The 20468-nt window shown below is 44.3% G+C and overlaps 1 protein-coding gene across 2 annotated transcripts in view; it reads right to left on the bottom strand.

Annotated features, from left to right (window-relative positions):
• The window catches only part of LITAF (lipopolysaccharide induced TNF factor), a 186806-nt gene that overhangs the window by 127596 nt on the left and 38742 nt on the right, over positions 1-20468 (bottom strand). The window contains exon 1 of one of the 2 annotated variants that reach the window (XM_078663151.1): positions 7451-7652. The exons of the other annotated variant lie outside the window; for it this stretch is intronic. The gene's annotated coding sequence lies outside the window, so the exon portion shown is untranslated. Of the gene's footprint in view, positions 1-7450; positions 7653-20468 lie in introns of those variants that run through there. 2 annotated transcript variants of the gene reach the window in all.

The raw sequence follows: 20468 nt of genomic DNA, 5'->3' as shown, positions 1-20468 counted from the left end.
TCTACTAAACAATATTAGGTTCATTGCACAACAGCAAATCACTGTGTTGGAAAAACATGCCTGACATCCACACCAAGGAATATACTATTTCTAAAGAAAAGGTGAATCGGTTTTCGTTTAATTGAATGCCAAAATTCATGATCCGGTTCTAACCACATTTGAGACAGAGCGGGTTGGGGTGAAATAAAGCTTTACAACAGACAGTCGCTGCCTGAAGTAAAAGGCACAGCACTGCTCTCGTTTCACGGAGCACCCTTTGATCAAACCCAGCAGTATAGAGGCCACTCGCATTTTCAAACTGGATTCTTTTTATAGTGTTACTGTAATGGAGCTGTAAGTAACGCAGACATGCAGCCACTGCGGTTGTCTCGTTGGAGACGAAGACAAGTCTATGTCAGCCTCGGAGACTAGTGCTCGTAAAGGAAAGCATGAACAGTACACGAAACCACACACCTACGGAGGAGAAACAAACCGGATGGCAGAATACGCACAGCAGCACAGGCAGTAAAAGACAACGGCATCGGTTTCTGATCTTCAGAAGCAACTCGGTGCATAGATGAGGGTCAAAGACCCAAAACCTCTGCCCCCAGCCTTGCAGCTGGGCTTGGACGCATACACACAGGAACAAGACCGATTTGAATATGGCTGGCCTCGGACTAAAAATGAGCAAAAAAAATACACAACAGACTGGAATGCAGCGCGAGAGAGCGCCAGCAGCTCAGAATTTGACAAGAATTCCACCATTCACCTTAAGCAGCATTTAAAAGGAATACAAAACGTTCTAAGCTCATGCCTTTTTCAACCCGGTGCCAGTGTAAACTCTTTCTAGAGACCAGATACCATGCCACATTTTTCATTCCCGTTAACACTGCCTTTAATATGGTGGGTGGCTCAGGCCAGTGTTATTTGCATAATCGAGCTAGGAACTGAAAATTCTCCAGTCACCAAGATTAAGTCCTCGATGCACGTTTTAATGCACAGCAGACGCATCACCATTCAGGACACTAGAATATGCAAAACAATTAAATATGTTGAGGTTTTAGCTGTGGAAGAGTAAAACTGCATACTGATCCAGGTGTGCCATTTCCAATCCCTTCTGCACTTCCAGAAAGAACCGAAGACTGATCTCTCCAAATAACACTTCGTCATTGTGTATGTAACCAACTTCCAGACTTCTCCTGAGAGACCCGTCCCAACCCCACCTTCATCTCTAGTGGTCTACCAACCACTTCTTTTCCCTTGCACGCTTATCCCTTTTCAATCTAACTTCCCCTCCAAATATACTGCACTCTGGCCTCCCATATCCATCTGTAATACCCATAACCTCTTGCCACCACATCGGCAGCCCCAACCCAGATTCTCATAGAGCACCCGTTACTTTAACATACAGTGTCCCCCGCTTCTTCCCTGTGTACTGCTGTTCCTGCACACTGCACACCCCACCTCGCAAATGTTGCAAAATCTTTCACTTTTATGGTGTTCAAGTTGCTGTACAGCTAGATTTGTGCAACATAAACCTCAGATATATATTCTCCACAACATATATGAGAGGGTCCCACGAAGCTGCCTTTAACTTGAAAAATGTGTTCTTCGCCATGTTCATATCAGAAACTTCATTCTGACACCGGAATCCCAAAGAATACCCAAATCCCTCACATCTGAAGCAAACTCGTGTATGTGTCTGAATAACTCTATGGGGTTGAGCGAGAACTGTGGCGAGTTGAACACGTGGACGAGGCTCTAGAGCAGTAACTTCAGTCTTGTACCTGCTGAGTTTCAAGCCTATATCCACTCATCCATCTTGTACCCCAGATAGTCAAATGTATTCTCCCACAAACTTTCATATCAGTCATGCAGTAGGTTAAATTTTCAAAAATTAGATTAATAGGCCCTTATTTGGAGGCGACGCAAGTTTAACTTTTCTATAGCAGCTGCTACGAAGATATATAAGGAACTGCTAAATATATTTGACCTAGGTAAGAATATGCATTTACTCCCTTCACATGATGTGTAGTGCCAGTACAACTAGACATAGAAGGCACAGAGCCCATCATTGTCAGTACCACAAGTCAGCACCAGAGAAAGGGGAGGCAGACACCCTGAGTGCCAGAACAGAAAGGAGCAGACAGTGCCAGTATCAGCAAAGATGGCCGACCGATATCGGTGCCAAAAATACTAGGCCCCTCCAAATCAGAGCAGGCATCCACCACCTGTGCCACTACAACCTTGCGTAGAGGACCAAAAATTATGAATGCAAAGATGACAAGTCACCACCAGAGATAGAATGATACCATCAACAAATGCCAGAAATACTAGTCACCACCAGAGAGGTGGGGGAGGTAGGCATCATTGGCAGTACCACCACAGATAACAGAGGCAAACACCGGGAGCATCAGTACAACCACAGAGGAGCAGGGAGGCAGCAAGTGCTACTACAGGCCCCAAAAAATCAACTTGCCCACTTTTAGGGACGACTCCCTTCTGGCGAGCTGACAAACAACAAGTATTCTGGTCACTCACAAAGTTATGGAGCAATAAAGATGCCTTTAAATCTTGTCTTTATCTGTCATATTTATTCTGTGTTCAGAGACAGAGGTCAAAAGTCAGTTTACAACTACAATTACTTTTCTTTCTCTTGAATGCAAAGTTCCAGGATTTTGTAAAGGGAAAACTGTCTGACAAATGTGCTGTAGAAAAAGTGTGAAATTAAAGGCTGTATGATGTCATGTTTTATCTAAAACACATTTAAATAGCTAGAAAGCGCACTGTACAAAAAATTCATAATACATTTCTGTAGTTATGAAAGCCCTTGTTTTTTTAATTGTGTACTGAAAAATATTTTATTAGACGAAAACAATATTAGAACACTTTACTAGGTGATGTGCAAATAATAAATATGTTTGCTGAAACCGAATTTCCAAAGATTACTGTTCATACGCTATATAGTTTTTTTGAAAGTTAAACTGCATGTTAGTGGCAATGTTTTTGGTATTTCAATGGAAAATTTTCTGTCTGTAAATGACCGAGCACTTCCACCTCATTTTGTAGTAATATATTTATTAAAAGTGAGTTTTTAAACATGCAGAGAGGAACATTCTTGCCCCCGCCCTCATGGCAATGGTATTAGTGAACTAAGAGGCAGGTCAGGGGTCATGTCTACCCTATATGTGGACTAGATTCTTATTATGCATGGAGCAAATATTCAGTCTATTGATGGCAGGAATGCTGAACTCACATATTTGAAGGCGCTTTCCTATGTGAAAATGAAGAATATAGTGACATCAATAACGGGAGTTTGGTAAACTAGTAACTTAAGAGTTAATAATAATTATTGTATTAAGTTTAATATACTTGGGAATTAAGTGCAAAACATACATCATTATTGTTCTGAAAGAAATTACCTTTTTCCTTGATATTGGAGTGTCCCCAATGAATATTATAACATTTCTCAAATTCTTTATACACTTTAGGGTATGTTTTGTTTGATACCCTAGAGAGACCTGCAGGAACTGCACTAGAGACTGGAACCTGCACTAGAGTTAAATTAAGTACTCTTAACCTACAATACAGCAGTGGAGGACTGGGAGTGCCGGACCTTGAGTGCCATTCCCTGGCATCGTGCTTATACCCGAGTGGATGTGTGCAAAAAATTGAGCAAAAGCCAGACTATTCCAGGATTGTCACAGCACTCTATACCTTAAATAAATGTTTCTTGATCCAACGGAAGTGGAACATAGGGTCTCTCATATGATACGAATGTGTGGGACTGAGCATTTCCATTAAATCTAAAGACAATGAGAGTCCTCGCTATGGGGTAGCTGGAAATCTGCAGACAGTTTTGATGGCCCGGGAGGCTTGATGTATAAATATGGACAAAGTACAGATCGGAGGCACATATGAAGGGAAAACTACGGTCTTTCAAAGGGGCAAAGGTACTCACGGGACTACAGGCAGTTCTCTTTGTGCTGTAAACCAGATTATTTAGTGTAGCGCACAGTACATGGGAGGAGTTCCCAGTTAAAAAACCAGAAATTAGCACCATATTGAACTCCAAGGAAGTCTGCCCACTGTACTCTTTGTACAAAGCATAATGACACCCTTAAACAGAAACTAGAGATCATGACTAAATGGGCTTGGTCCTGCAAAGCACCACTCCAAGATGATGAATGGGATAAAACTCTAAAACTGAAAGGGCCACAAGCAGTGCCCAATTCCACCTCATACATTTTAAATATATGCACAGGAATTACTGCAATCCTTTGGTGTTACAAACTATAAAGCCCTTTCAATCTTCAAAGAGCTCATACAGATGCTGCTGATCATCTTCATATATTGTGGCAAAGTGGAATTTTCCAAATATTCCTGGAAAAGAAGGTGGCTATACAGCATGGTGCAGTAGGTAACGATCAGTTTGGAAGCTAAAATTGGTGCATTAGGACTGGACCACATTTGATGCCCTCAGAAGATATGCTTACAATCTGGAAACACACTGGTGGCCTAGTGCATAACCTGTAATGCCAAGATAGGAATGAATGGTTGAATGGAGAGGAGGGACGAAATACAGCAATCCAAGCGGACCGTAAATTGAGAGAACGCTACTTCAGACTGAAGAATTACCCAATTATGTTACGCAACACTCCTACTTCTCAATTATGTTACGCAACACTCCCACTTCTTAATTATGTTATGCAACACTCCTACTTCTTAATGACGTTACGCAACACTCTTACTTCTCGATATAAATAGTAAAATACCAGTAAATACGAAAATTAGCCCGATCTAGTGAACCCCTACTGACTAACCACTGAAGTTTTGAATGCAACTTTCACTACAGTTGCATTCTTGCCTAATCGTGGTTTATCTTTTTATGTTTTGAAAATAATGACATTAAAAAAAAAAAGAGCAAAGCTAGAGTTGTCTATGATGTCACTCAGAACTCACAGGTGAAAATATCCCCTATTCACAGTATCCCCAGCTGAATGTTTTTGTTATGTATGACCCAATGCCCTCTTCCCTGGTCTGTAAGAGCAGCACTGATGTAGATGACAAATGGGTGATCTAGACGTAGCCCAAACACCCTTGGTAATCAGTTCAATTCCCTGCCATGACTGGCATTCAAAGCCCACCCTCAATTCATCTTTGATCATACCTGCCAGACTCCCAAATATGGTTAGTCACGCAAATGGCTCTCAACAAGAGTGCGGCATCACCTCAAGTTTTTTTTTTTTTTTTAATGAGCAACTGGAGAAATTGTCCCCAACTTTCACCTGAACATGTTGGTGTGATTACCAGAATGTTAGGTGAAGGCCTTTAACAGGTACAGCAACCTCGCCCCAACACTGGAAAACAAAGGTTTATTTAAAAATAAAAAAATCTGATTTAAGAAAACCTTACAGAGCCTTTCTACACTTCCGCAAGATTCCGTCAAACAACTAGTTACCAATAAACGAAGCCACCTCACCCGTCATATGTTCCGTTCTCACTTTAGCAATATTTCCCTTAAAAAATGTTTAAAAAAAAAAAAGAAAATGAAGAATCAGTTATCTGCCGTGACCATCTAGTCCATAATTCGAATAGTTAATTATTTGTTGTTCACTCCAACTAATGTAGCACTATTCGTGAGTTTTGACACTATACAGAGAATGACATTAAAATAAATTAGGTTAGCCTCTGTCACAGGACTGCACACAAACAAGGCCAGGTCTTGTTCTGCAGCCACACTTGTTGGCAGAGCTTTCGACAAAGCCTCATATGACTGAATCATGCCTCTATCAATTATGCGACTACTTTCTGACGTGGTGATAAGCATCTGTCCAGCTATGTGCATTTTTAACAAAAATCACGAATTGCTACAGCTTATAGAATACAAAAAACGAAAGTCCTTCGTCAATCGTCAGCACCCCACCCCCACCCCCCTTTGCCACAACGTCACAGTTTACGCAGCCGGTGACGCCAGGATACTCAGACATTCTGAAGTCACGTGGGCTCATCATTTTTTGCAACACTCTTTCAGTGCTAGAGACAAAGTAGTTTTTGTTTCAACGTTTAGTCTTGATGAGGAAGCCCCATACCATCTTCGCATTCCTGGCCAGTTAAAATATGGAAGGAGGAATTTTGATCTATCGTGACCGGTCTTTGCTTAAATCTTAATTAAAAGGAATCACGGTTTGAAGGAACTGGCACGCAAACTGTTTAACCAGCAGAACAGCTTATTTTAGTTGAGAGATAAAGGTCATAAAATAGCCAAGCATTATGTTCCAATCCTGGGAAAAAAACACAAAGGCCATTAAGTTGAGCTAGGCGTGCGTGAACTGTTTCCCCCCACAAAATTGTGCGAAATTACAGTTTTAGCACAAAAAGTGTTTTGCCGCCTTCTGGGGTGACTTTTTCAGGCAAAGAGACATTGCATACACTTTGCGAGATGTTTTCTGGTCACGAGCCAATCTCCCAAGACAGAAAATGACTCAGAACCTGTTAATGCTTAAGGCAGGTAAGTGGAATGTGTGAACTAAAAGAGTCTGAAAACCGGCAACAACATGCTGTGAATGGCCTAAGGCTTCCAGATGGTATGTGTATCATAATTTCCGGGTATTGCGATGTTAGCGACACCAAATTTCTGGTAATCCCGGGTTCGGTACGGCCACCTCGTTTTTACCGCCGACTTGTAGCCCCTATACAAGCTCATTTTCGGCGTGCTGTTTTCCAAATGTTGTACTGTTTTCCAGCCACATATCGACCTGCTTCTAATGAGTAGCTGTGCTGGGCAGCACTGAGCTAAGAGGTTAAATGCAAGGCTACATTACAACAACAAAAAGAAACATAAATAAATAAATAAATAAATAAAAACACACCCTCTTTTTGGATATGGAAGGCCTACATCACGAGAAGTTACTTCTCTCACAACCAACTATTGTACCAACATGTATATGTAAAACCCAAATAAAATGTGTTACACAAGCAAGGAGCCTTACTTCCTTGTGAAACTCATTTGTGAATATCCTAAATGTCGCAATCCATCAACAAGGGTACCTAATGCTGGCCCTACAAATAAAGAAGTGGCGCTTAGTCATAGGTTTATTTTATGCATCTTACACAGTTTATCCTGCGCGCCAAATTACATGTGTAGCCTGGCTCCCTTCCCGCTGCGCAAATACGGAAGCCGGATTCTGGCACTCGTTCCCTTGGTGACCCAGGTTCCTGTTTGTGAGTGGCCTTTCATGAGGTGCAGTCTGCACTTAGTCTTGTTCAACCATATCTTTACCACCACTATATCGGACTACCTTTGCAAAAATCCACTGTATGAACGACTTTCCAATTCACATCTTTATTAGTACGACCATTGGACAATGGAAAAGACGAATGCTGCTAAACACTACCATAAAAGACAGGTTACGAGGCTATCCAAACTTATTCCAATAGAAATATGTCATTTAAAGACGAATGCACGCACCTTGGGGCTGGTGACCTAGGACAGTTGTGATGTTGAAGATATTCTTCAGATACTCTTTGAGCGAATGTGTCTCCAGGCCTCTTCCGTCAATTAAGCCTGACCAATAGTGGGGCGGAGATGTTGGAGTGGAGAGAAATGTAGAGTGGATGTCTGCCCTACCCAAAGGCCAATGGAGGATTCAGTGGATCATTTTGGCCCAACACTGTTGAAAGAGAAGACAGACTCAGGCCACCAATACAGAGCAAAGAAGCAAACTCCAAGCCATAGCCATGTGAGATAATGTCAGCATACCCACGGGTAGGAATCAAAGACCAAAAACCTTGAGACACTGAAATCCCCCTCTGTGTGGGGGGGGGGGGTCGTTTCAGTATATGGGGGTGGGGGAGGAGTTTCAGTAGAAACTACACCATAGATTGTTCAAATTAGGTACAGTAGAAGCCAAATATTGCATACTATTCGCTTCTGGTCATGAATACGCACCAACAGACTACCAAGGTTACTTGCAAGTGTACCCATTTATTCTCACATAAAAGTGCAGGAGTACGTTTTGCTATTCAAGTAGGAAGCACAAAAGTGCTTTTTGCTAATTCTTTCTCGTGACTGTGCCATAGAAGTACCTCTTCCCTTCAAGAACATTCATTTTTAGGTGTTCTCGCCCTTATCGAATCGTGAAAATAAAGATTTACTCCTGCGCTTCACAAGAGTAAATCTATTAACATTTTAGAAAGGGAAATTACCTCTGAAGGTTAGACGATTAAGTACAAACCAGTGACTAAGTGGATGTGCACTATCCCGAGCTGCTAGACCCACCATGGAACACACAAAGAAACCAACCCCAAGCCACCGATCTGTTCAAGCGCAAATTCCGCCAAGCTGTCAGAAATCTGCAATGAGGAAACCCCATCTAGGTGGATAAAATCCCATTGAAATTGATTCTGTCAACCAGAACCTAGATTTTGCCCTAGCAAAGGCAAGTACTTGTGCACCCATGTTCAACTCAGGGACGCTGATACATTTGTAATCAGGACTATCCCGTCTACTTACTGCAATACGAAAGCAATGACTCTTCCCAGGGTCATGTCCTAAAATGTTACCTAAAGCATCACATGACGGCTATTAAGCACTGCCATTACTCAGGACAGTTCCAGTCACATACACCAGCTCCTCCTTACTTAAAAGGCCCCTCTGTGGACTTAGAAGACCACTGATCCATCTTGATCCTAGCTTATGTGTGCAAAAGAGAATGCAAAAATACAGCACTGACAAACTCTCCAAACACCGCCAACTACAAAATGTACTACGACCCAATCAATCCTGTGCAGAGTCCTACAGTACAGAGATAATCAAGGTGAAAATCCTAAAATTACTCTGAGAAGAGCAAGCAAGAGTACCAGTGATATACTTGGACCTCTCTGCAGCGTTCAAAAGAAACAAATTCAAAAAGGATCAAGACTGTGGCCCTGCACTCGCTCAGGCCTCGCAGGCAACACGTGGTCCTGAGAGATATGCGCAGGTTTTCTTTCACCCTCGATCCCAGTAGAAGGGGTTGACATTGCACAGCAGATCTCCACAGAGAGCTCTACCATTTACCTTACGTAGGGGGGAGTGCCATGACTAGCATCAGTCAAGGGTGGCTAACCCTGTAGGGAACCAGGTAGATTTTCAGAATAAAAGGGGCTTCATAGGAAGAGCTAGAGTTTCATGGATGAGTCCCCTTGAAACATCCCACTGTCCCAAGGCCAGCCCACCAGTTTGCTCCCAAGAGATCCAACAGGTAAGCGTACTGGTTCTGTCCAACTACATGCTGGTGACGTAGGCCTCTTCAATGGACGATCAGCCTGTCTGGCCAAATAGTGTATAGAGAACAATGATACAGAAGACGAGCCCTCGGGGACAGCCCGCTAACCAGACCTCTGATCTTTGACCAAAAGATGGTAAAGTTAGGAAGAAAGGGATGGGGGAGAATGAGGGAAGACAAGGAACCGGGCTAATCAAGAGAACTAGAGGGTGAAAGAGAAAAAGAGCCTTCGCAAGAAAAGGAGGGCGATAGAAAGAGGGATGAGCGTTTGAGAGAAAGAAGGAGAGAAGAAGAATTAAAGGGAAAGAGGAGTGGAAGGTGAGAGAAAGGCAGAGGGAGTTTAGTAGAAGAGGGCAGACGGGGTAGAACGAGACAGGGAGGAATTGTGCCCTTTCATTTTTACTGAGGTGCACACACCCTGTAGAATCCTATAGAGTCTGATGGCAAGTAACAAAACAGGAGTCGGTTAGGTGTGAACTAAGGCTTTGCTTGGTTAACATTGAACCATTTTAAAAGGGGAAGCGAATCCCAGGGGGAAAAAGACAAGGTTGCCACAAAAGCACTGGCCACTGCACATCTGGGGCTGGCATATTATATCTCCATCCTTCAAAGGTCAGTCTCCGGGGTAATATATTACAAAACTATATGAAGGCCAACTTTTTTTTCTAAGGCAACCTACTCGTACTCCCGATGAGCAATCCTTTCAAAAGCTCTACAGAAACAAAACGCCAGGTTCCCCATTTCAAGTGGTGAATTCCAAAATCTGAATAACTGCCCAACCTGTAGTCCTTATCCATGTGGAACTAGGGGATTAAATCCCAACCAGGCGCAGTACAAACCGACCAGATAAATGAAACCGAGTGGTCTTTCGGCACCTTTAAATGTGTACACTAAGGTGTTTGCACTGGATCCCTATGGACCTAGAAGAGTGGAACCTACATTTTACATACGCTCTGCCTACAAAACAAGCATTGGCAAAGTCAATAGCACACGCCTAGGAAAAACTTGCTTATTTTTATTTATACATACATTCAAAATGTAAAATAGGCAATATATATCTATAAATATGAAACGACAAAACAAAGAGGCGTGGCTCAGCAACCCTGGCACTTGAGTGCACTTTTCTTCAGGCAGTTGTGTACATTTAATGAGGCAATATGCCCTCACTCGCAGTCTTAGACAGTTCCTGTATAAATATACCCATTTATATTACGAATGTTTGTGTAAAACATGAGGCTGGCGAGAAAGCCCAAGACGTTTCTGTACCAGCCCTAAAAATGTTTACCTAGAAGATAAACTCAGCCACGTCACTCTGCCCCAGAACGCGAGACGAATTAAAGTATTTTGTCAACAAGGAAGCAGCTTAACTTCAGGCTGCTGGGGAGAGACACTGAGTTAAAACAGGAAGATGGTCGCTCAATGGATAACAGCTGCAGTGTGGTCACAGACACCGTTTTACCTCAAGTTCATTGCTTCAAACTTTGTTGGTTTTATATAGCGCCCCAAAAAGTACTGGAGAGTTCTACATGACACAAGTTGCATCTTGGCATGGCGAGATTAAATGATTTGCCCAAAAACACAGGATGGTTAGTGGGCGGGGAGACTTGAACCTGGTACCTGCTTCCCCTGTTGCAAAGTGGGTAGGGCTGGCCGTAACGTCACTCCGTGGTACCCATTTATTAAGGGGAAAAGTCTCAATGCGCGCGTGCCAAAGTTGTGCAACTGCTCGTGACAGCTCAAAATCTTGTCCGGATGGTAGCTGTGGATTCGGACAGAGAGCAACCACTTCCTTCTTGTGAAGCGGAAGAGACGTCATGGCATGGCTGCCCCCAACAGAAGCAGAAGTGGACTCCGGTCTCCTGGCGTGGAGACTCTCTTACGAGCACTTAACAACATGTTCATAGCAGCAATTAGTAATAAAAAATAAATTAAAAAATAACGGGGAAAAAGCCGTTATGGCCAGAAAACAATGTTTTCTTGCCTGGCCTGGTCTACCTTCCAGACTAGTGTGCCTTCTGAATTGCCTTTTTGTTAGAACTACCAAGCCCAATTTGAGGAAAGGAGGAACTAGTTACATTTTGGAGACGCTTAAAGGCCTGTGCAGGTGCTGTGGGTGATATGTGCACTTGGAGTGGCTCAGTGATTCAAGCTCACTTCTCCGTCTGGTGGTAGTGGTTACCAGCAAGGTGCGCCGAAATTCCAACCGAGTGAATCTGAGTGCACACACGCTGTAGACATGCAGGAAAACAGGCGAGAGACAACCATCCTAACAAGCTCCGGAAACCAAATTTCGGGAGAGGCGCTATATACTGAAGACAGAAACTCGCATCTGCCCAGAAAGTCCCGGACACCGGCAAATAATGAATAGGGTCTGAGTGGGTTTGAGATCCGAAAGAATGCGTTTTGGTCATTTAAAGATTTGATGTACTTACTCATACACTGCATCAAATAAGGAAAACCAACAAGATGTCACTTCTGCGACTTTCCATTGAAAAGCACAATGTTCCAAAAATGAATAAAATGCTTAACATTTATAATGCAAATATGCCTCAGTAAAAACTGAGAATGCAGAAAACGCTACAAAATACCGAGGTGCATGGTATGAAAGTATAACAATGGAAATACTACAGCGACATAGTGAGACCAAAATGTAAGGCCTTTATTTGCTATGCGGGACACATATGATAGGGGCAAGGACTATCGCGTAAACATGCATGTACAAATACAAACATTTGGAATGCAATAGGTCTCGCATTTACGCAAGTTTAAGCTATTGGCATTGTAAACGACCATGCCTTTTATTTATGTTTTGATTTTTAAAACATAAATAAAAGACATTCCCCCAGATTCTAGTTAATCAAAAAGGAGGGATAAGGGATTGGAACATCCGTTTCTTTCCCCAAGATAAGTTGTAGGTTGATCAAATGAAAAACGGACACTTGTTACACCTTATGACCATTGGTAAAGGGATCAATTAGAGTAACCTCAAAAACTCAATGTTTTTTGGTAGTGCGGTATATCTGTTTCATCCGCCCCACATTGACGTTGTGGCAGTTATCATTGGGTACTCTAAATTAGTGATTTTGCCAGCCTCAACCCGAGGCGCCTCTGGTCTGGGGTGCAGTGTCCAGAGAAGTGAATGAAAAAAGTGTAGAAAATAAACTATTGAAAAAAGGAAAAAATGTTAACAAATGGAAAACCACCCGATGAATTTTAATGTAGGGTTGATTTCCACTGATGGGTTAAAAATATATGATACTACTCATTAGACCAAGTTACTGGATCTAGCAGTATTGTGAATAAATCGTCGACATGTTTCAGCTCACTGGGCCCTAAGGGTCTATGGAGCTTTCATCAGGACTAGCAAACATAGATTTTATACTTACACAATTTGTGTAGTATTATTTTGATATGGTCGTTTTCTAATATGCATTTCTGAAAACAACTCCTCCAAAATCTGCAATGAAATGAGGAAATACACAAACATATACACACTTTTTTAAATGCATTCAGTTCGGGCTGATGTATAGTGAATAAACATTGTTATCACCAGGGAAACGTGACTCATGGAGGTATTTCATACGTGGGTTAAGAAGGAGATACTAATGGGGGGCCCCAAATGATATAGTCTCAGTTGTGGTACAAAGTGAATTAGATCCAGAAAATCCAGGCTGTTGTTACTGGCAGTGTGTGTGAATTTGAGCCAGGATTTTCTGGATCTCACAATTTTTGTGGAAGATAATGTCCTGCAGACAAAAACGTATACCAAACCTACGGCTAAGAACAGTCTTCTATCATACAAAAGCTACCATCCGAAGCCACTTAGAGACAATCTTCTCTTTAGTCAGTTCTTACGGCTCAAGAGAAACTGCAGTAAGAATGAAGACTATCATTCACAAGCAAAAGAATTGAGCAATAAACTGAAGAAAAGGGACTATACGGAGAAAACAATTAGGTACTGCAAAAAAAGAGCGAACAATCAACCAAGGGAATGCCTCTTACAAAACTTTCCAAAAGCACAGATACAAGATCGGACTACTTGTGTTACAACATTTTGCCCCTCTACATATGATATCAACAAAATGATAAATAAAAATTGGCATATTTTGAACACTGGAGTTTTTAACTGGCCGAAACCCAGATTCGCCAACCGCAGAACAAAAAACCTAAAATATGTCTTAGTACATACTCGACCATTAAAGAAACAGCAACAGGTCGCTACGAGGGATGCGATGATGACACCTGTAACGGGGCACTACCCGTGTGGTTCCTGTGTAGCCTGTAAAACAACAACAGGGTCCAAAACATTGCAACTGTCTGAGACCCTAGTTTGGACACAGCGCCAGCATACCAATTGTAATTCCTCGCATGTTATCTACATGATAAGCTGCCCCTGCGAAAAGAAATATATTGGGATGACTTGCCGGAAAATAAAAGTAAGAATTGGTGAACACAAAAGCAATATCAAACTTAAAAAGAACACTACTAAATTGTGTACCCACTTTGTCGATTCAGGCCACTCTTGTGATGAGCTCCGTTGGACTGTAATTGAAATGCTCACTGATAAATAGCATAACTGTGAACGAATACTGTTTGAAAAGGAACAGAGGTGGGTAGACCGCCTCAAAACATTTGAACTCTGATTGAACGATTCTATCCCATGGCACCAGTTTACTAAATAATAACATAGCCAGAACTGAGCATTCCGGAATGTCACTGTAACAGGCTCCTTTCCACCTCCCAGTATCTGACCATTTCTTTCTAAATCAATACTGATAAAGATTTCGGTTTTGTTAAAATGTCCTTTACAATCTGTCTCCTTTTTGACACACAAAGTTATCAGATCGAAAACAAAAAACACCGCCTCCCTACGACCAGCCGCGCCCCTTTAAATCTGTGTATCTGACTGAGAAAGACACACCCGGGGGCAGAGTCAGCACAAGGCAGGAAGCTTTCCTACACGCGGGTAATGGCGGCGGAAACATCGGAACAAACAACAGCGGTAAGATGCACAAGCCTGACAAAAACTAATGCAGAACTCATTATCCAAACAGCTATGGGGTCAAAATAGCGGGACGCCGATGAATCATAGGGCTCTTCTGAAGCAGGTGGGACCAAACTAATTCCTTCTTGTTTTTAACGTTTATGTTTTTTTTTTTTTTTTTTTCTCTGTCTCGTGATCATTTTTTGATGTGCCTTCCGACTTCAAACCTGTACAGCTCACATGCTATAAACGAGCAGAGGGGCAAACCATGGCTATTATGGCTGAAATCCCTATCTCTTCCATAACAGACTCGACTAATACTGCTGAAGTCCCGCCTGTTGCAATGCCATTTAGCTCAGTTAGCAGAATAACGTTACATAGCATTGGTAAATGTAACTCGGTCACTATATCTTCAAGGGTAATCCACTCGGCATGCAAATTTAAGTACCCCATATGTGAATGCCTACAAAATACATATGGTTTTTAGTACCACCATGCTTGGTCAGTTAGTACTTGATCTAATTCACTTTGTACCACAACTGAGACGATATAATTTGGGGGCCCCACATTAGTATCTCCTTCTTAACCCACGTATGAAATACCTCCATGAGTCACGTTTCCCTGGTGATAACAATGTTTATTCACTATACATCAGCCCGAACTGAATGCATTTAAAAAAGTGTGTATATGTTTGTGTATTTCCTCATTTCATTGCAGATTTTGGAGGAGTTGTTTTCAGAAACGCATATTAGAAAACGACCATATCAAAATAATACTACACAAATTGTGTAAGTATAAAATCTATGTTTGTTAGTCCTGACGAAAGCTCCATAGACCCTTAGGGCCCAGTGAGCTGAAACATGTTGACGATTTAATCACAATACTGCTAGATCCAGTAACTTGGTCTAATGAGTAGTATCATATATAAAACTTTGTTTTACGGACCTGGTTGGAGGCACCCCTATCCCTGCTGCCTGTCGTCGCTGGAGATCCCTACAGCTTGCCGGACCCGCTGCGCGGGTCCCGCTGCGTCTGCAGCCATCGTGGGGCGTTGGGAGGTGGACTGGTCACTCTTGAACCCCTAGCATACCGGCAGGGCTGCGAGCAGTCTAGCAGGGACTCCATTGCCCAGGAGTCCCTGCGTGTTCCACCTGTGGACGCTCTCCCTGCCGGCCACGCCCCCTGACATCGGATAAAGCTGCACCTTTCGCGCCATCCAGCGGGAAACTTTGTTTTACGGACCTGGTTGGAGGCACCCCTATCCCTGCTGCCTGTCGTCGCTGGAGGTCCCTACAGCTTGCCGGACCCGCTGCGCGGGTCCCGCTGCGTCTGCAGCCATCGTGGGGCGTTGGGAGGCGGGCTGGTCACTCTTGAACCCCTAGCATACCGGCAGGGCTACGAGCAGTCTAGCAGGGACTCCATTGCCCAGGAGTCCCTGCGTGTTCCACCTGTGGACGCTCTCCCTGCCGGCCACGCCCCCTGACATCGGATAAAGCTGCACCTTTCCCGCCATCCAGCGGGAAACTTTGTTTTACGGACCTGGTTGGAGGCACCCCTATCCCTGCTGCCTGTCGTCGCTGGAGATCCCTACAGCTTGCCGGACCCGCTGCGCGGGTCCCGCTGCGTCTGCAGCCATCGTGGGGCGTTGGGAGGCGGACTGGTCACTCTTGAACCCCTAGCATACCGGCAGGGCTGCGAGCAGTCTAGCAGGGACTCCATTGCCCAGGAGTCCCTGCGTGTTCCACCTGTGGACGCTCTCCCTGCCGGCCACGCCCCCTGCCCTGTTCTGTCCTAACCCTATTTAAGAGGGCGGAGCATCCGCTGCACGGTAGCGCGCGGGAGCGACCGGGGCGAAGACCGGGCAAAGAGCGGGCCGTTTGAGGCCGTTCGAGTACGGAGAGGACTGGACTGGCCCAACACCTTTTGCCCTTTACTCGGCCACCTGGATATTAATACTGTTCCTCTATTCCTGCTTAGGTGGGTTCCCTACTTTGTTAGTTAGGTGTACCCGGGCAACACGTAGTAGGGCTACTAAGGGTGGGCCGCAAACAAATGGCCCCATGGACGATTTCATTACTCGCACAAACTTAGCCATTGATAAAGAAATTTCTAAACTGCAGACTCGTGTCTCTTTGGACTTGGCCGCTGCTAGAAGATTGTCCCAGGACTTTGCCAAGTCAAAAAAATCCTCCCTGGGACACATAGCAGCTGTTGTAACTCCGGAGCGTCCGGCCATCCCGCGCTGCGTAATTACGCAGGCTGACGTCCATCATAGTCCGATCCCACTCACTTCACCTCTATCCTTGTGTCCCGCGATCCAGTCTGATAATCAGAATCTATCTGTGGCTACTCCCGGCCAGCTAGCTATTAAATCCCCTTCTCTGGTAACTCCTGAAATACCTGTATGTAATAACACCAAAGGTAAACTACCCAAAAGGAAACGCGATTCTAGGTTTGCTTACGCTCGTAAGAAAGCTAAAATTGCTGTGGCATACCAGTTTAATGTGGGAAGTGTACCTGTGACTAATGCTATAGGAGGGTGTGCCTCTTCGTCCCAGGCACACACAGATGTAGTTGAAGAGGGAATAGCCTCTGCATCTGTTCACACAATTGCTGAGGGTGATGGCTTACACTTTGAGGGACACGAAGGGAGGGATGGGGAATTTATAGGCTTAGTTTGGGAAACTTTAAAGAAGCTTCTTTCTCCCTTAGACCTGAGACTATCACGCATTGAAAATAACTTGCTAGAGATGGAAAAGAGCATTATAGCCCTGGCTACTCTTGGCTTGCGAGGACTAGAAAACCAAGGTCTTCTAGAGAAAGACCCAGCCCCACAAGCCACACAATTTCAACCCCCTACACCTGCCATAGCACGGCCAGTTCCCAAACCGCGAACCTTAGGTGTGGATCAAAAAAACGTTGATCTACCAACTAGACAATTGAAGCTCCCCACCTCCCAAACTCTTGTACACCCCAATGCTGGCTCTCCCTCAAGACCAATTTCCAGCAAAGCTGTTCACCAATTGACCCAGGGCCCACGTATTAAGAATAACTTTCGAGGGGGTTATATTGATCTTCCACCGGAGGCCAATGAGTACGTGGTTGTGTTGACGGGTGTTCCCCAGATTGAAAATGACCAACATGAGAACCACTGGTCTCTGAAGAATAAGACCATGCACTGGCTCAACGTGAACAGACCGATTCCAAATGGTCGGAGAAGCAGAGTCTTAATGGTCCGTCGAGTTCCATGGGTGGGTTCCTCAAGGAAATCTAGTCCTGGGGACTGTACAGTGGTAACATTTGAGGATCCATACACGGCACACCATATTTGCTCATGGCCCTTGGATGGCGAAGGCTTACCCATTGTTCCTAGGCCACTGTCCTTTTTCTATCCCCCACGCACTACGTATACTCAGGACGGCGACTGGTCTCTGGTACGCCATCGGTCATGGAGGGGGTACTCAAATAAAGAAAAAGATCAAGATTTATCGAGACGCTGGCTTGGGCTTCCAACCATGAACAGGTTTGGCTGCCTTGAGGATGTTGATTGACTCCCAAGGCAACCTGTTTTTCCAGCAACTGAAAAGGCTCTCTTAACCTTGGGGGTCTCAAATCCCTTATTCCTGTCGACCGATTCTGAGGATACTAACCCCATCATACCTATACAATCTATGATATATCCCCCGCTAATAGAGGGGGCTCTGAACTCCTCAAATAACTTCGGAACCCAAGCAGCAGTGCAGGATCTAGATGTTCCCCCTGTGACTCCCGTGTCACCCCATCGGATGGCCTCGCCGGATGGCAAGCGATCCATTGTAATTAGGGCCTTTTCCCGAGCTCAGAACGAGCCCCTCCAAAGACAAAATATAGCTGTTGTAGTGACGTCAGGAATAGAGCCTGATCCCGCTATATTGGTTAGCTTGCCTAGACAGGTTACCCCAGGTAGAACTCAGTTAAAGATTCTAAGTTGGAATGTGGCAGGGCTTGCTCGCAATTTTGACATCCCAGAGTGGAACTCCTTTTTGGATCCCTTTAGCATCTGTCTCTTGCAGGAAACCTGGTGCCTAGAACCTAGACACAGGGTAGGCTTTACAACTTACTTCATTCCCACCACTCAACAGGGTAGCAAAGGTCGCCCATCTGGCGGCCTTCTTATTTGGGTCAGTATTGCATTGGGTCTAAGTGTAAATCATAAATCCACCCAATCCCCCGATCTCCAGAGAATAACCATACAGTGCCAGGGGGCAGGAAGTTAGAAGTGTTTAACCTCTACTTAAGGGGGCTAGGGGAGGGGCTTCAACGTTATCATCAACAGGTTTAAATAGTGAACTCGAATCCTGTAAAATTGATTCTTATGTAATCCTTGCAGGCGATTTTAATTGCTGCTTCGAGCCTCTGGCAAGTGAGGACATTCTGGACATCTGGGAAGATGACACAAGGAGAGGTATTCCCACGCTCGCCTTAGACCCGATTCAAAAATGGACGCAGAGTGCTATAGACATTAATTCACTTTGTATGGAACACGCCCTGAGAGCAACTAATGGTCGCTCCAAATCAGATCTCAGGGGAGCGCACACTTATAATAGGGTGGGACATACCTCCAGAATAGATTACATTATGCTGAATCACAATCTATGGCCGTTCCACCTAGATATGGAAGTTATATTGTCCTGTGATAGCGATCACAATCCCTTGTCTCTAACCCTCACCCCGCCGTGGCACGACAGGAACCCGGTTAAGGCCACTTCTGCATGGAAAACATCCCATGAACTTGTTCCTTCAAACTGTGGCAGGCGGTTAAAATGGGCCAAAGTAGCAGCGGACGAGGGTAGGATGGCACAAGCAAAGACTATAATGACAGCTGTGAGGTCGAGTCTAGATGTTCTGGAAAACACCGATCATACTGTCTTAGCGACCTTCACAGAAACCATTTCGGCCCTAAGTGAGTTGTTTATTATTCCGCAAAATAGGGTAAGGGCCGCAACGAGAGGTGCTTCCAAGGCAAGAGACAAATGGTATTCTTCAGAATGTCGGGCTGCTAAAGCGGAACTCATTCTTGCTGTGAAATCTAAAGATCTAGGAAAAATTAGACTTGCCAGGAAATCATATAAAAAAACTATAGCCTTGGCTAAGGAAGCACATGATTTCATCTTCTGGAGTGATCTTATGGAGGCGAGTTCTAACAAAGACTCCAAGGGGTTTTGGGATCTGATGAGAGCCAGGGATAAGCCCATTGATGTACAACTGACTTGCAACATCTCAGGGGAGGCTTGGTCTGCCCATTTTTCTAAGCTATATTCTATCCCTCTAGACGTATTACAATCTAACACGGATTTCCTACTCAGACTGCCGGTTGCCACCACAATCAATGATTGCCCCTTTAGCGTTTAGGAAGTAGAAGGGCAATTAGGTGCCTTGTTACCAACAAAGCTGCTGGCCCGGATGGCATTCCAGGCGATCTGTTGAAGGAAAATGTATGTGTGTGGAGTAGATTAATTGCCTCACTCCTGAATGAGGCTGTTTTGGGAGGCTGCCTACCTGACTCCTGGAGGGGTGCTGAGGTCGTCCCGATCTTTAAGAAAGGCTGTCGGGACGACCCAGCCAACTACCGTCCAATCAGTCTGCTCGACTCAACCCAAAAGGTAGCGGGCAAAGTAGTCCTAGGTAGGATCCTCGATTGGGCTGAAGAACACCAGGTATTATCAGATTTCCAGGCTGGATTTAGATCAGGAATAGGCACCATCGAACAGACATTTCGCCTACTAATGCTGTATTGGAAAGTGGTTGTATTGGGCAAGGGCAGTCTGTATCTAGTTTTCATAGATTTACGGACTGCCTTTGACCTGGTCCCACGAGTCCAACTGTGGAATGTCCTAGAAGGGTTGGGCATCCCCCCATACTTGCTGGGACTGCTTATCAAGTTCCATGAACGCAACTTTGCTCAGATTAGGTGGGGTGACCAGGGGCAAAAAACATCTCGCATTCCTGTAGATAGGGGCGTCCGCCAGGGTTGTGTGCTAGCCCCCACTCTGTTTTCACTCTATGTAAACGGAGTGGTGGAGCATCTTCTCCAACAACCAACAGATGCACCCTCCCTGGCGGGCAGAAAAATACCCACGCTCCTATTTGCAGATGACACCCTCCTAATCTCAAAAACGCCTGTAGGCATTCAAAAGTTGCTTTCTAGCTTTAAGGACTTTTGTGACACCAAGGGCCTAGCTATTAATATAAGCAAA

The sequence above is a fragment of the Lissotriton helveticus genome, chromosome 10 (assembly GCF_964261635.1).
Source record: "Lissotriton helveticus chromosome 10, aLisHel1.1, whole genome shotgun sequence".
NCBI lineage: Eukaryota > Metazoa > Chordata > Amphibia > Caudata > Salamandridae > Lissotriton > Lissotriton helveticus.
The sequence above is the reverse complement of the archived record's forward strand: the minus strand, read 5'-3'. Positions and strand labels throughout refer to the sequence as shown.